This window comes from Cucumis melo, chromosome 8, assembly GCF_025177605.1.
Source record: "Cucumis melo cultivar AY chromosome 8, USDA_Cmelo_AY_1.0, whole genome shotgun sequence".
NCBI lineage: Eukaryota > Viridiplantae > Streptophyta > Magnoliopsida > Cucurbitales > Cucurbitaceae > Cucumis > Cucumis melo.
The window spans coordinates 20,342,843-20,355,358 of NC_066864.1; positions in this window are offsets into that span (position 1 = coordinate 20,342,843).

Here is a 12,516-nt window from a genome sequence, read left to right on the forward strand (position 1 = left end):
TATTATAAGGGTACAAAGATCATCTTATTTCAATTTTAGTAGCTCTTCATATTATAAGGGTACAAAGATCATCTTATATTTTTCAGACATGATCATTTCAAGACACACGCCAATAGAAATTTCCACGCATATAACATCATGCAATACAAGATTCAGAGAGGATGCTTCTATTAGGAAAACATTCACAACTACTTCATTATCGTTTATAAATCACTTATGTTTTAAAGGTGGAGAAATACAATATAAATCATATGGTTCATGGTTTTAGAGAATATATGAGGGATTCGATCGTATTTTAGAAAACCCTTTTCTTTAGTTTGGAAACATTTTGTAAGAAGAACCATTTATAGTTGCAGTCGATTAGCTTCCTAGGCCAAAGTCTCCCTTACTCTTCTCAGAATCTTTGTTGGACATGAGCCCGTTCCACATCTTAGATCCTTGGATACTTTTTTATTTTCTTCTTTAACAAATTCAAGATAAAAGCAACTTCAAATGACTCAAGTTCCTCTACTTATAGATCTCTCTAGCGAGTTTTTTCATGTCAGAATGATTTCTCTAACCGACGAAGGGGATTGACCCAATCTCAAAATGCCACGTGCTTCTGACAACAACTTATCCTAAACTCTGATTTGGCAGCTCGATTAAATCAACCACCAACTTACTGACATCTTGGTCACATCACTCATTTTCTCGATGAAGTAGCTCAGCTTGTTTGTTTGTTAGCCTCGTAACCTTCTCCGTGTAGAGACCTTTTGTCGCATAATTCTTCCTTAAGTCATGGGCCCTTCATCACATTAGGTTAGGTGATTAGGGCCTTACACTTTAGTCCAAGGGCAATATGGTCATTTGACCATTTAAGTCAAAGTCAAACTTTGACTTTTTACCATTTTGTCCATCTTGACTAATTCTGACCTCCTGAGCATGAATCTGCATTCATATTTCTGAAATTCGAAACACATTTGAATATAAAGCTGGTCAAAGTTTTACTTTTCAAAGTCAATAGTCAACATTTTAAAATTTTACAATTTTGACAATTTCCCTCAATTTTGAGCTTTCAAATATGAATTCGCATTCATATTTTTAATATTTAAATCGAATTTAAATATAAAACTCTATCTCCAACTGATGGTTAGTGACTATATCACATATATTTATCGGTTTCTCTTTGTTAACCTAATTTGAACAATTCAAATTATTCCAACATATTGTTCTAAGTTAATTTCATATGAGCTAGTAAGGGAACCTAATAAATCTATAGATCATGAACTCCAACGATCTGAGATTAATTTGATAAATCCTTTTAGACCGAGCCAATCAACATTTATTAATTAATAGGTCATTCCACTAAAATCCCATAGTAGCACTCCCCTCACTATAAATATATTTTTGTCCATCTGATATAACCATGATTAGTAAGTTAATCCTTCATAGGTTGTTCGTAACCTTGGCTAGGTCAAAATATCGTTTTACTCCCGAGACTACATCTTGCTCCTTAAGTCTCATTGATCCACTATTGAACAATTGGTTTAAGCTCCAAAGTATAAATCGAATCGCTCTCGAGCCAATGAGAGAGTGGGGCCCCTTGTTTAAGACTTGGATTTAGTCCTTAAGGAAACAACCTATATACTAACTCTAAAGCAGATAGTAGTGAGTTTCATCTTGCCTCCTATGTCCCTAGTTATGCATCCGATCTTATCCTTAAAATAAGAGGCTTATTGGAACAACACTGATGAGCTGCTCTCACCTAGCAGATCTAAGGATAATTTTGTTTGAACAGAAGTTCATAGTTGGGTTAAGATTAAGATTAAGTTACCTAGGTATCAATAATCAAAATAGTCAGTTTTATACAGCCAATGATGTTATTACTTAAAAGTGACTATTTCACGGTTCTAGTCATATGTAAACTCTTTACATAGGATGCCCTTACTTCCATGTCTCTACATGAACAATTTAGGACCACATCGTTTGTACTAACTACAAAGCAGATCACAATCTATAATGTCCCTAGAATAAGACGCCCAACCATATCCATACAATATAGACTTTTTCGGGTATATACTCGAACTTGATCCATATTTATGTCTCTACATAAAGTTTGAGTCTACACTTGATAGCCTTGGGACCTTAGTTTATTGGATTCAAGATTATAACATTCTATTTTCACCAATAAGTTCTTAATAACCACTTTATTGAATAGAATATAATTTAAACGACAAAATATAAGTTTTAGGACATAAATTCCAACAAACTCCCACTTGGACCAAAACGCCTAGTGTGAGAAATCATTGTTAAATTTAACCATGAAAAAATAGAACATAAAGTACAATAACCATATGAATACAATAAATTGAGTCATACACCCAAATATTCTCCCACTTATCCTTGAGCACAAACTTCATAGACCTAAACTATTTAGGTGACTTTCAAACACTTTAGCCATGAAGAACTTTGTAAACCAAACAACCATGATTTTCTCAATAAGTATCGGAATTACTACAATGTCACCACGATGGACAATTACCCGAATAAGCTAGTACGATTTGACTTTACGCTCCTTCACACTACTACAAAAATAGACTCTCTTGACGGTTTTAAAACCGTCATTGAATCCAGTGTCAAGAAAGACAAAGTTCTTGACGGTTGCTAAAAACATTAAGAATGGTGAACGTTGTCAGCTTATAACCATCAAGTATTCAATTTTTATGACAATTTAGAACCGTCAAGAGTATAAGTGTTAATGACAGTTTAGAATCGTCAAGAATGTGAGTATGCATGACAGAAACCGTCAAGAATACGAATATTTATGACATTTTTAAATCGTCAAGAGTATATTTTTTCATGACATTTATTAACCATAAAAAAAGTGATTGTTTATGACATTTTGTAACCGTCAAGAGTATGCTTTTTCATGACATTTAGGAACCGTCAAGAATGTCGTTGTTTATGACATTTTAAAACCGTCAAGAAAGCTACTGTTCATGACATTTTAGAACTGTCAAGCAATTTTCTATTTTTTAATTGTAATTTATTTATATTTTGTTCCTGTATTATGCTCCCATTGGTCCTGTATATTGGTCCAACAATTGTTCCATTTTAAATACATATATATTGGAATTTATGTCCTAAAACCTGTAGTTTGTAATCATATTCTATTCAATAAAATCATTATTGAAAAATTGAATACTATAATCTTAAATCCAATAAACTAAAATCTCAAGGCTATTTTAAGTAAACTTAAACTTTATGTAGAGACATAAATATGGATTAAGTTCGAGTAAGTAGCCTAAATAGTTTATAGTATATAAATAAAGGTTGGGCACCTTATTCAGAGATACTATGGATGCGGCTCGCTTTGTAGTTAATACAAACGATGTAATCTTGAATGGGGGCATCCTATGTAAAGGGTTTACATAAGACAGAACCATGAAATAGTCACTTTTGCGTTATAACGCCATTTACTGTTCAAAACTGACTATCTCGATTATTGATGACCTAGGTAACTTAAACTTAATCTTGAGCTAACTGTGAACTCTTGTTCATATGAGATTATCCTTAGATCTGCATAGGTGGGGGCAACTCATTAGCGTTGGCCCAATAAGCCTCCAATTTTAGGGGTAAAATAGGGTGGATAGTTGGGAACATAGGGTGTAAGATGGAATTCACTCATACCCGCTTTAGGGTTAGTAGATAGGTTATTCTATTAAGGACTGGATCCAAGTTTTGAACAATGGGGCCCCACCCTCTCATTGGCCTAAGAGGGATTCGGTTTATAGGTTGTACCTTAAATCAATTGTTCAATAGTGGATCAGTGGGACTTAAGGAACAAGATGTAGTATTGGGGGTAAACGGTATTTTGACCCAGCCGAGGTTACAAACAACTTGTGAAGGATTAACTTACTGATCATGGTTATATCAGATGAACAGAGATATATCCATAGTGAGGGGAGTGCAACTACGAGACTTTAGTGGAATGACTCGTTAGTTAACGAATGTTGATTAGCTTGGTCTAAAAAGTGTTAAGCCAGTTAATCTCGATTCGTGGAGCCCATGATCCATAGGTCCATTAGGTTCCCCTACTAGCTCATATGGAATAAACTTATAACGGTATGATATAGTGAGTCAAATTCTTTGAAATAGGAGAGAAGAGAGAAATTGACAAATATATGTGATATAGCCGTCGGTGTTAAATTATTAATAGAGCTTTATGCTTAATATGATTTAAATATTAAAGATATTAATGTAGATTCATACTTGGAAGCTCGAAAAAGATGAAAATAGTCAAAGTTGTAAAAAGTCAAAATGTTGACTTTTGACTTTTAAAAAGTCAAACTTTGACCGGCAATATATTCAAATGTGATTTGAATCTTGAGAAAATAAATGCGGATTCATGCTCAAAAAGTCAAGATTAGTTAAGAAGGACAAAATTGTAAAAAGTCAAAATGTTGACTTTTTGGTTTGGAAATTCAAAATTTGACTTTGACCAAATGACAATTTTACCCTTTGACTAAAGTTAGTGGAAAAATCCAACATTTTTTTGGATAAACATACTAACTATAGTGGACAAGGTGTTAGCAAACTATAATGACATTAAGCCCACTAATGGTTAATGGGTTATGTGTTGTTGGCCCATGTGTTTGCATGCACATGCAACCTTGCATGAAAGACCTCTATAAATTGGGATTTTAGGGTCTCAAGGTAGAGGTTGGCTTATTTTCTAAAGAATAAAATTGGGGCTGGCTTTATTTTTCTAAAAAAAAAAAAATCAAACCCAACCCATTTCCATATTTTTTCATCTTTTTTCTCTCTCCCGATTTCCTTCATCCGATGGGTCCCACAACCCGGTTCTGAGCCCAGAGAATAGTAGGTCAACCCTAGTGGTAGTTCAAGCATCAATCGGAGCTTTGAACGTAAGTTTTTTCTAAAAACCCTAATTTTAACTTTGTTTGGTTTAGGGGTATTTTGTTAACTAATTGCAATTAGAGTAAATTTCCGATCCCGTTTCTGCTGAATTTGTATGCTTTTCTATTAATATAAACAACAAATATTTATCAAATGGCAACTCAACATCATCTATTCATATCATTTCCAAAACTTTGCATCATATTCATATCATTTACAAAACCAATATAAACAACTTCATCAAAATTTCAAGAATTCAACTAAACATCATCTAATTAACTAACTTAGCCCAAAAGTATATCATCCCCAATACATAAAGTTTCATAATGGCAACCCCCATACATATGAACAGTTCACCTAAATCCTAAACCACAACAAAGTCTCAAAAGTATATCAATCAACTCTCTCCCCCCATATGAACAATTCAAAAAATTAGCCACAAAAAAAATTTCCTGCTTTAGAATCACAAATAAGTCGCAGATCATATGTATGAACCCAAAAACTAAGCCAACTCAACCCGTATTTCATCTAACTGGTTTGGGAGTATGGTTTTCGTGTATCAATCTGTAAACATACAAAATAAATGAATTAGTATTCATGAAAACTATTATGCCCACAAAAGAAATAGTTTGATATATAACATACCGAATCCGAGATGATAATGCTTCCCCTATTTACAATTTCTCTCATAAACTTGATGACATAGTATCCACACGTGGTGCTCCCGACTTGTAGTGGACACTATAAAAATAACAAATTAGTATAGAGTACTAATCCTGATTGCTAGTAGCCTACAAAAGTATTATGAATTTAAATATTTATACTTGTCTTTATTGTTTGTCATAAAGTTTGTTTTCCGCTTTTATTAATGTTCTTTTGCGAGTGAAATATCGCTATTTCTCTGTTGTGCCAAGATAAGATTGCACATATTTTAGAATATTGTACATGCATTAGAATTAACAGCACTACATGATATAAAAGATTAACTTATGTGTTGGTTACATATCTTGTAGTTGCTTTGGATGTCATCCTTAGCGAGTCAAGGTAAAACACTGTATCCTCATACGCATTTATGGCAAGCAGTGTCCAATGACCCCTAATTATACAAAAATGTAAGTACTATTTTATTATTAATGCAACCGATAAACTACCATAACTTACCCAGGATTAAAAGGAGCAAGAACTACTTGGTTTGCTGTTGACACCATCAATCTACTATACAAGTTTCAGATTCGAGATTCTTGTATGTTTCTAGAAGAGATGAGGGATGGATCTATAAAGACATATTGCACATTTTCTTTTGAACCAAGAACAAATGAATACAAGTACCTACAAAATATATAAACTCGTAAACGAGATACATAAATTTAGATGCAAAGAAATGAAATTGACTTACATCATATAGGCCACCAATGTAAACATTTTCACTTTGTTCATGTTACAAAGATCAATGATATCCTTTCAAAGCACAAAACTCTTTCGACTAATACCAAAAATGTCAGCGGGTAGTGGAAAAGTGATGCCGGAATCTTTCTCCATTACCTTCTCAGTGTATCTAAGAATCGACTTCAACGCTAATGGCAAAGTTTATGTCGACTCACATACGACTTCTCTTTCCGTAGGCATTTTTATTAAGCCTCTCTCCTAATTCAAGAACATCTATATTCAGTAAGACGTACAATATTAGACATTCCAGTTTAATAGTGGATTACGTACCTTGAAGATGTCAAACTCTGGTTCATTCATCTACACTACCTTCTTCCCTTTCTTTTCATTCTATTTTGGTTTGTCCATCGATTCCACTTCTACTTTCTTACTCTTCTCTTCAATCCCCTCTAACATTATTGGCCTTGAACAACTCTCGTGTGCAAACAATGGTGTAGACAAGTTTGAGCGAATTTGTGCCTCTAATTCACTAGCTCACCTTTGGAGTTCTTCATTCTCAACTAGAATGTTTACCTCATCTTTTGATGTTTTCTTAACTGAATGAAAGTACGTTGTCGAAGTAACATATCCACCAACCCCACGCACACAACCATTGTGCTCTTTTGTACCCAATGCTTGGGTTAACACATCATTCAAATAGTGTATATTCATAGATGATGAATTTGTATTCATTGATATCTCATTCTAAAAAGATAGCAAAATCAATGTAAGTTATAGAAATGCTTATGTGATGGATAATTGAAATGTGTAATTTACAAGTAATGACTTACTATTTTATGGACGGCTTGCTGAACATCATATTGTCGTACTGTCCTTGTTTGTTAACTTAAGCTTTCTTCCACATTTTAGCTCGATCAATATTAACTTCATTTGAACCCTCCTTCTTCATTTGAAAACATGGAGTTTAAGTGGTAAACATATTAGCTTGTATTCCTTTTTAGCTATATTGCTACTGATTCCAGAGAAAGAATCAAAACAAGAAAAAGTAAAAAGTAAAAAAAATGCAAACAGTAACAGTAACTTACTAAACAACGACCCTTCTATGGAGACATGGTATGTTCATAACCATTTTCAGAAACCAGCCATGTATATCTATACAAAATTCACTCAAGTTTTGTATATCCTCTAAGTAACAATTTAATTAATCAAAACAAACCAAATAGAACTCTAAAACTAGTGTAAAATGTGAGAAAGGATAAAGGGGAGAGGTAAAAAAGTCATCAACTCATTGTCATTAAAAATCTAAAGTCATTTCCTAGGATTTTAGGTTGTTAAGGTGCCAACATAAGCGAACTTTTCCTTCATCTACCCATTGCCTAATGAATTTTCCTCTGTCTCCTTTGAACATTCAATCTTTACTTATCTTTTAGGCCATCCTAAACACATCAATTATTCAAAATTTATCATTATTTATAGTTTATTTAATAATTTTCAATTCTGTCCTTTTTCAGTTGAAGTTAATGGTTCCAAAGTGAACTTAAAGCTAAAACGCTACTTTCTTTTAAGGATTTTGGATGTTAGGTTTTGAATTCTTGGAGCTGCTTTGTTTGGTTTGAAATTTAGCTACAAACACTATCATATGAACGATATAAAAGTGCAGAACACATATACATAAAGTGCAGGATTTCTCCAGTGGCAGAACTAAAGTGCAGAACTCATATACATATACATAAACACATATACTAAAATGCAGAACTCATATCAACTTCATAAACATAAATATCTAAACATTTTCAGCACAACAACAAGCATCCTTAAAAATCTAAATACCTAAACATAATATATAAACATTTAAACATCTAAACATACTACATAAACATCCTTAATAATATGAATAAAAATCCATTAAAATTCTCTCACTATTTCCTCCTTAAGATTGGCATGCTCTTTCCTTGAGATTCTATGGTTGTATTTGTTCTTCGATCGTCTATATTGTTGTAATTGTCTTTTTTCCTATATCCAAATGTATTTGTTAATGAGAAAGTAGCAAATATTCTTTCGAATAATTTTGATGTATTAAAGTTATTCATACCTGAAAGGTCTCGGATAACCTTGACTTTACAAACTCTTCCAAATGATTTTGCTCAATGAAGGAATACTTTTTAGGTGAAACTTGAAGCAGTTGTGGTTCATCTTTATGCGACATGATGTATTTTGTTGTTAACCAATTCTTAAACCGACGAAACGAAATGCCTGCAGTTTGGTGAACGTTTTTCCTAGATCTTGGATCAATGACGAATGCAACCTAAATAATTAAAAGTACTTAATAAAGTGTTCGTACAACAAGAACATTATCAATATAAGCACACTAAAATTATATATACCTCAACTGCAGTGAATATCTTATCTTTTAGTTCTGCAGGTACACTTTTCCAAAACGTATATGTGATAGGGACATGATAATGGGTTGTAGACCCTATGAAAGACTTTAACTTGGCTTCATTCTCACCAATAGGTGCTCCATCTTCATTGTACCTCACCACCTTCTTGTCTACCAAACTTCTAATGCGAGTTACATTAAACATAATAGTAGGTCCTCGTCGTCGCTTTAACTTTTTTGAGGCTTCATTTCTAGTACCAATCTCTTCAACTGTTGCATTCAACTCATCGACACCAAGTTAACTTTCTTCATTAAAATCGTCCATATTATATTATGTGAAGGTTGTCAATCAAAATGAAGAAACAATTAGCATGATATACAAGTATTAAACAATAAACAATGAAATGAGATAAATGAACATAATAAACTTATGGTCTAGTTGTCTAAAATTTTGAAAGCACACCATTATAATATTATGTAGGTATCCATGTGCCTTCAAAATCTGATCTTACGTATGTTGAGATATTGTCATCCAAGTCATTGTTTAAATCGTCATCAGGCATATCATTGGGTATTCCTTGACACTATAGTATTGTATCACTATGTTCGTTGTCATTATATCTATCTTCAAAGTCTCTTTGTGGTGGAGTGAGTACAAGTGACCATCTAACATCACTTGGATCCTCAACATAAAACACTGGCTTTGCTTGGCTTGCTAGTACAAAGGAGTCTGACTTGTGTCATACTTTATTTAAATCAACTAAACATAGCCAAGTTCATCGATCTGAACACCACCACTATTCTGAACCCAATTGTATTTAAACACAAACATTAAACGTATTATAATTGAGTTTCCATATCTCTTGTATCATTTCATAGAATGCAATATCTCCAATGACGAGATTTTTATCTTTAGAACTAGACACTTGCATTATTTTTGCAACTAAGCTAACTCCATTGTTTTGTACACTTCGATCCTTCTCACAAGATTTTGTGTAATAGCGACATTCGTTTATTGCATAACCACTATATGTAATAACAAAAGGATGAGGGCCATGAGCAATCCACCTTAAGTTATTTGAAACTCCAGTATTTCCAACTTCAAGCTCAGTTGATACTTACCATGAGAATTCTTATTTTAAGTTCAACACATAACATGTATAAATAAATTACAAGGTTCAACACTATACCTCTTCTCGTAGCCAATGTATAAAAGTTCGATTATGTTCCTCTTGAAGCCATTTCTGATTTTTAGGCTTATTCCGATATTGTAGTTGCAAAGCCTTCATATGTTTTCTTTGTAGTCATCATTCAAAGATTGTAATATAGTTAGATTAATTATATAAAACTCAATGAAACAATGAAAGCAATGAATAAACTTACTCCAAATATGGTTGGACATCAATTGTATTTTCCAAGACATATTGATGAGCTTGATGTAGAAGTTCTTGTTCAGGTTTGAATGGAACTTCCATGGACAATGGCCTACCAATGTTTGAAGTGTCTAAATGGTCTTGTGACTTGTGAGTCCCAAGCCCAGTGGGATCTACTCCAGATTAGAAATCATAACAAGATTCAATAGCTTCTTCTGTTAAATAACTTTCAGTAATACAACCTTCTGGACGATATCTATTCCTCAGAGTTTTTGATGACTTTCATGAATCTTTCAAAGGGATACATCCATCGAAGATATATAGGGCCACAAAGTTTGACTTCCTAACTATGTGTATTGTGAGATGAATCATGATTGTGAAGAATGAAGGGGGAAGATACTTTTCAAATAAACACAATGTTACCACAATATCTTCTTCCAACTTGTCTAATATTGTTGCGCATCTAACACCTTGTTGTATATATAATTGAAAAAGATGCACAACCTAGTTATAGCATAACGAACATGTTTCAGTAGCATTGATCTTATCACAATGGGAAACAATTGTTGTATGAGCACTTGACAATCATGAGATTTTAAACTATTAAGTTTTAAATCTGTCATTGACACAAGGTTTCTAATATTGGAAGGGTAATTTTTGGGAACTTTTATTTTTGACAAAGTCTTCAAAACACATCGTTTTTCTTCCTTTGTAAGAGTCTAACACGCAAGGGGAATGAATATTTTCTTCTCACTACTAATAGGGGCAAGCTTCAGTCAAAATTTTAGATCAACTAAATCGCGTCTAGCATTCAACCCATCCTTACTTTTACCAAGAATATCAAGAAGCGTAACTAAGATATTCATGAAAATATTTTTTCGATGTGCATCACATCTAAACAATGTCTAACATGAAGATCTTTCCAGTATGACAACTCAGAAAAGGAAGATAACCTATTCCAACAAATCTTTTCACTTCTGTTCATCGATAGTTTCTTATGGATCTTATTTCCTTTAGAAAATTCACGATCTTTCAACCAAGTACACAACCTCCCCAGAAAGTGGTTCCGGAATTGTACCAAGTTCTTTTTTACCGTTGAATGTTTTTTTTTTGTCGTTGGTACGGATGGTCGCATGTTAGAAATCTTCGATGTCCCAAATATGCTATTTTCTTTCCATGTTGTAACCTTATAGAATTTGTATTATCTCCACAAATTTGGCATGCGTTATACCCTTTAACACAACATCCATTAAGATTACCGTATGCAGAAAAATCATTGATGACATAATAAAACCGACCTTAAGTTGAATACTTCTTCTCGATAAGCATCATAACATTCAACACCATTTTCCCATAAAAGTTTTAAGTCTTCAATTAATGGTACTAAGTATGTGCCTATATCATCCCCCAGTTGTTTTGACCCTAAAATTAGCATTAATAGCATCATGTACTTTCTTTTCATACATAACCATGGTGGAAGATTATAAATAACCATCAGTACCGGCCAACAACTGTATTTAGAACTCATGTCACCATGAGGATTTACTCCATCCATACCTAACTTTTAAATTATACAATTTAACTAGAGTAGACAACTTGGTCTACTTTTTGCATCATTTGTACAATGGTTTTTCAGCATCAATAAGCAACTTCTCAAATCCATTTGGGTTTTTTGAATACTCCTCGTGAGCAACTTCAATAATTTCTTTTACACTTCCAACATCATTCTCTTCACTTGTATATGTGTCAAACCTTGAAGATTCTCCATAGAAAGATGAGTTAAGAAGTTCTTCACCATGCCAAAACCAAATTTTATAACTTTCATTAATACCATTAACATATAAATGATTTCTAACTCCCTTTCTACTATGCTTTTCACAATTCTCACATTTCAAAAAAGGACAACGAATGTAAGAGGTACTTGTATTCGAAAATCTAAAATTGACAAAATTTTTCACAACCAACTCATATTCTTTGAATATTCTACTTTTATGCATCCATGATTTATCCATAATTGTAAATCTATTGAGATAATTAAATTAGTTGAAGAAGTCTTGTTGAGATAATTAAAAGAGAAAACAAATATGGAGATTGAACAACATTCGCTTAATAAGACTAAAACAAACGGTAGTCCTTAAACTATCGTGACAATATATAAATTTTGTTCTCTAACTATTACTTTGTAATTTGTTTTTCCTATGTAAATAATCTATATACATAACTGTGGTAACAAAAAAGGTTAATTAATAGGAATAATGTGTACAAACACAACTAATTCATAAGGATGAAGAAATTAATTCTACCATTTAATTTACTTAGTTTAGACATAACAAGACTTTTCTCAAAGGACAGTTGTCTTTCCTTTTTATATTTGGATGTCAAGAAGAATTTAAGAATATTAAATCTTAAAATAGGTAAATGTCATGGCTTGAAATCATTTATTTATTATTTTCACGTCCTTCATCGAAAACTAGGCCA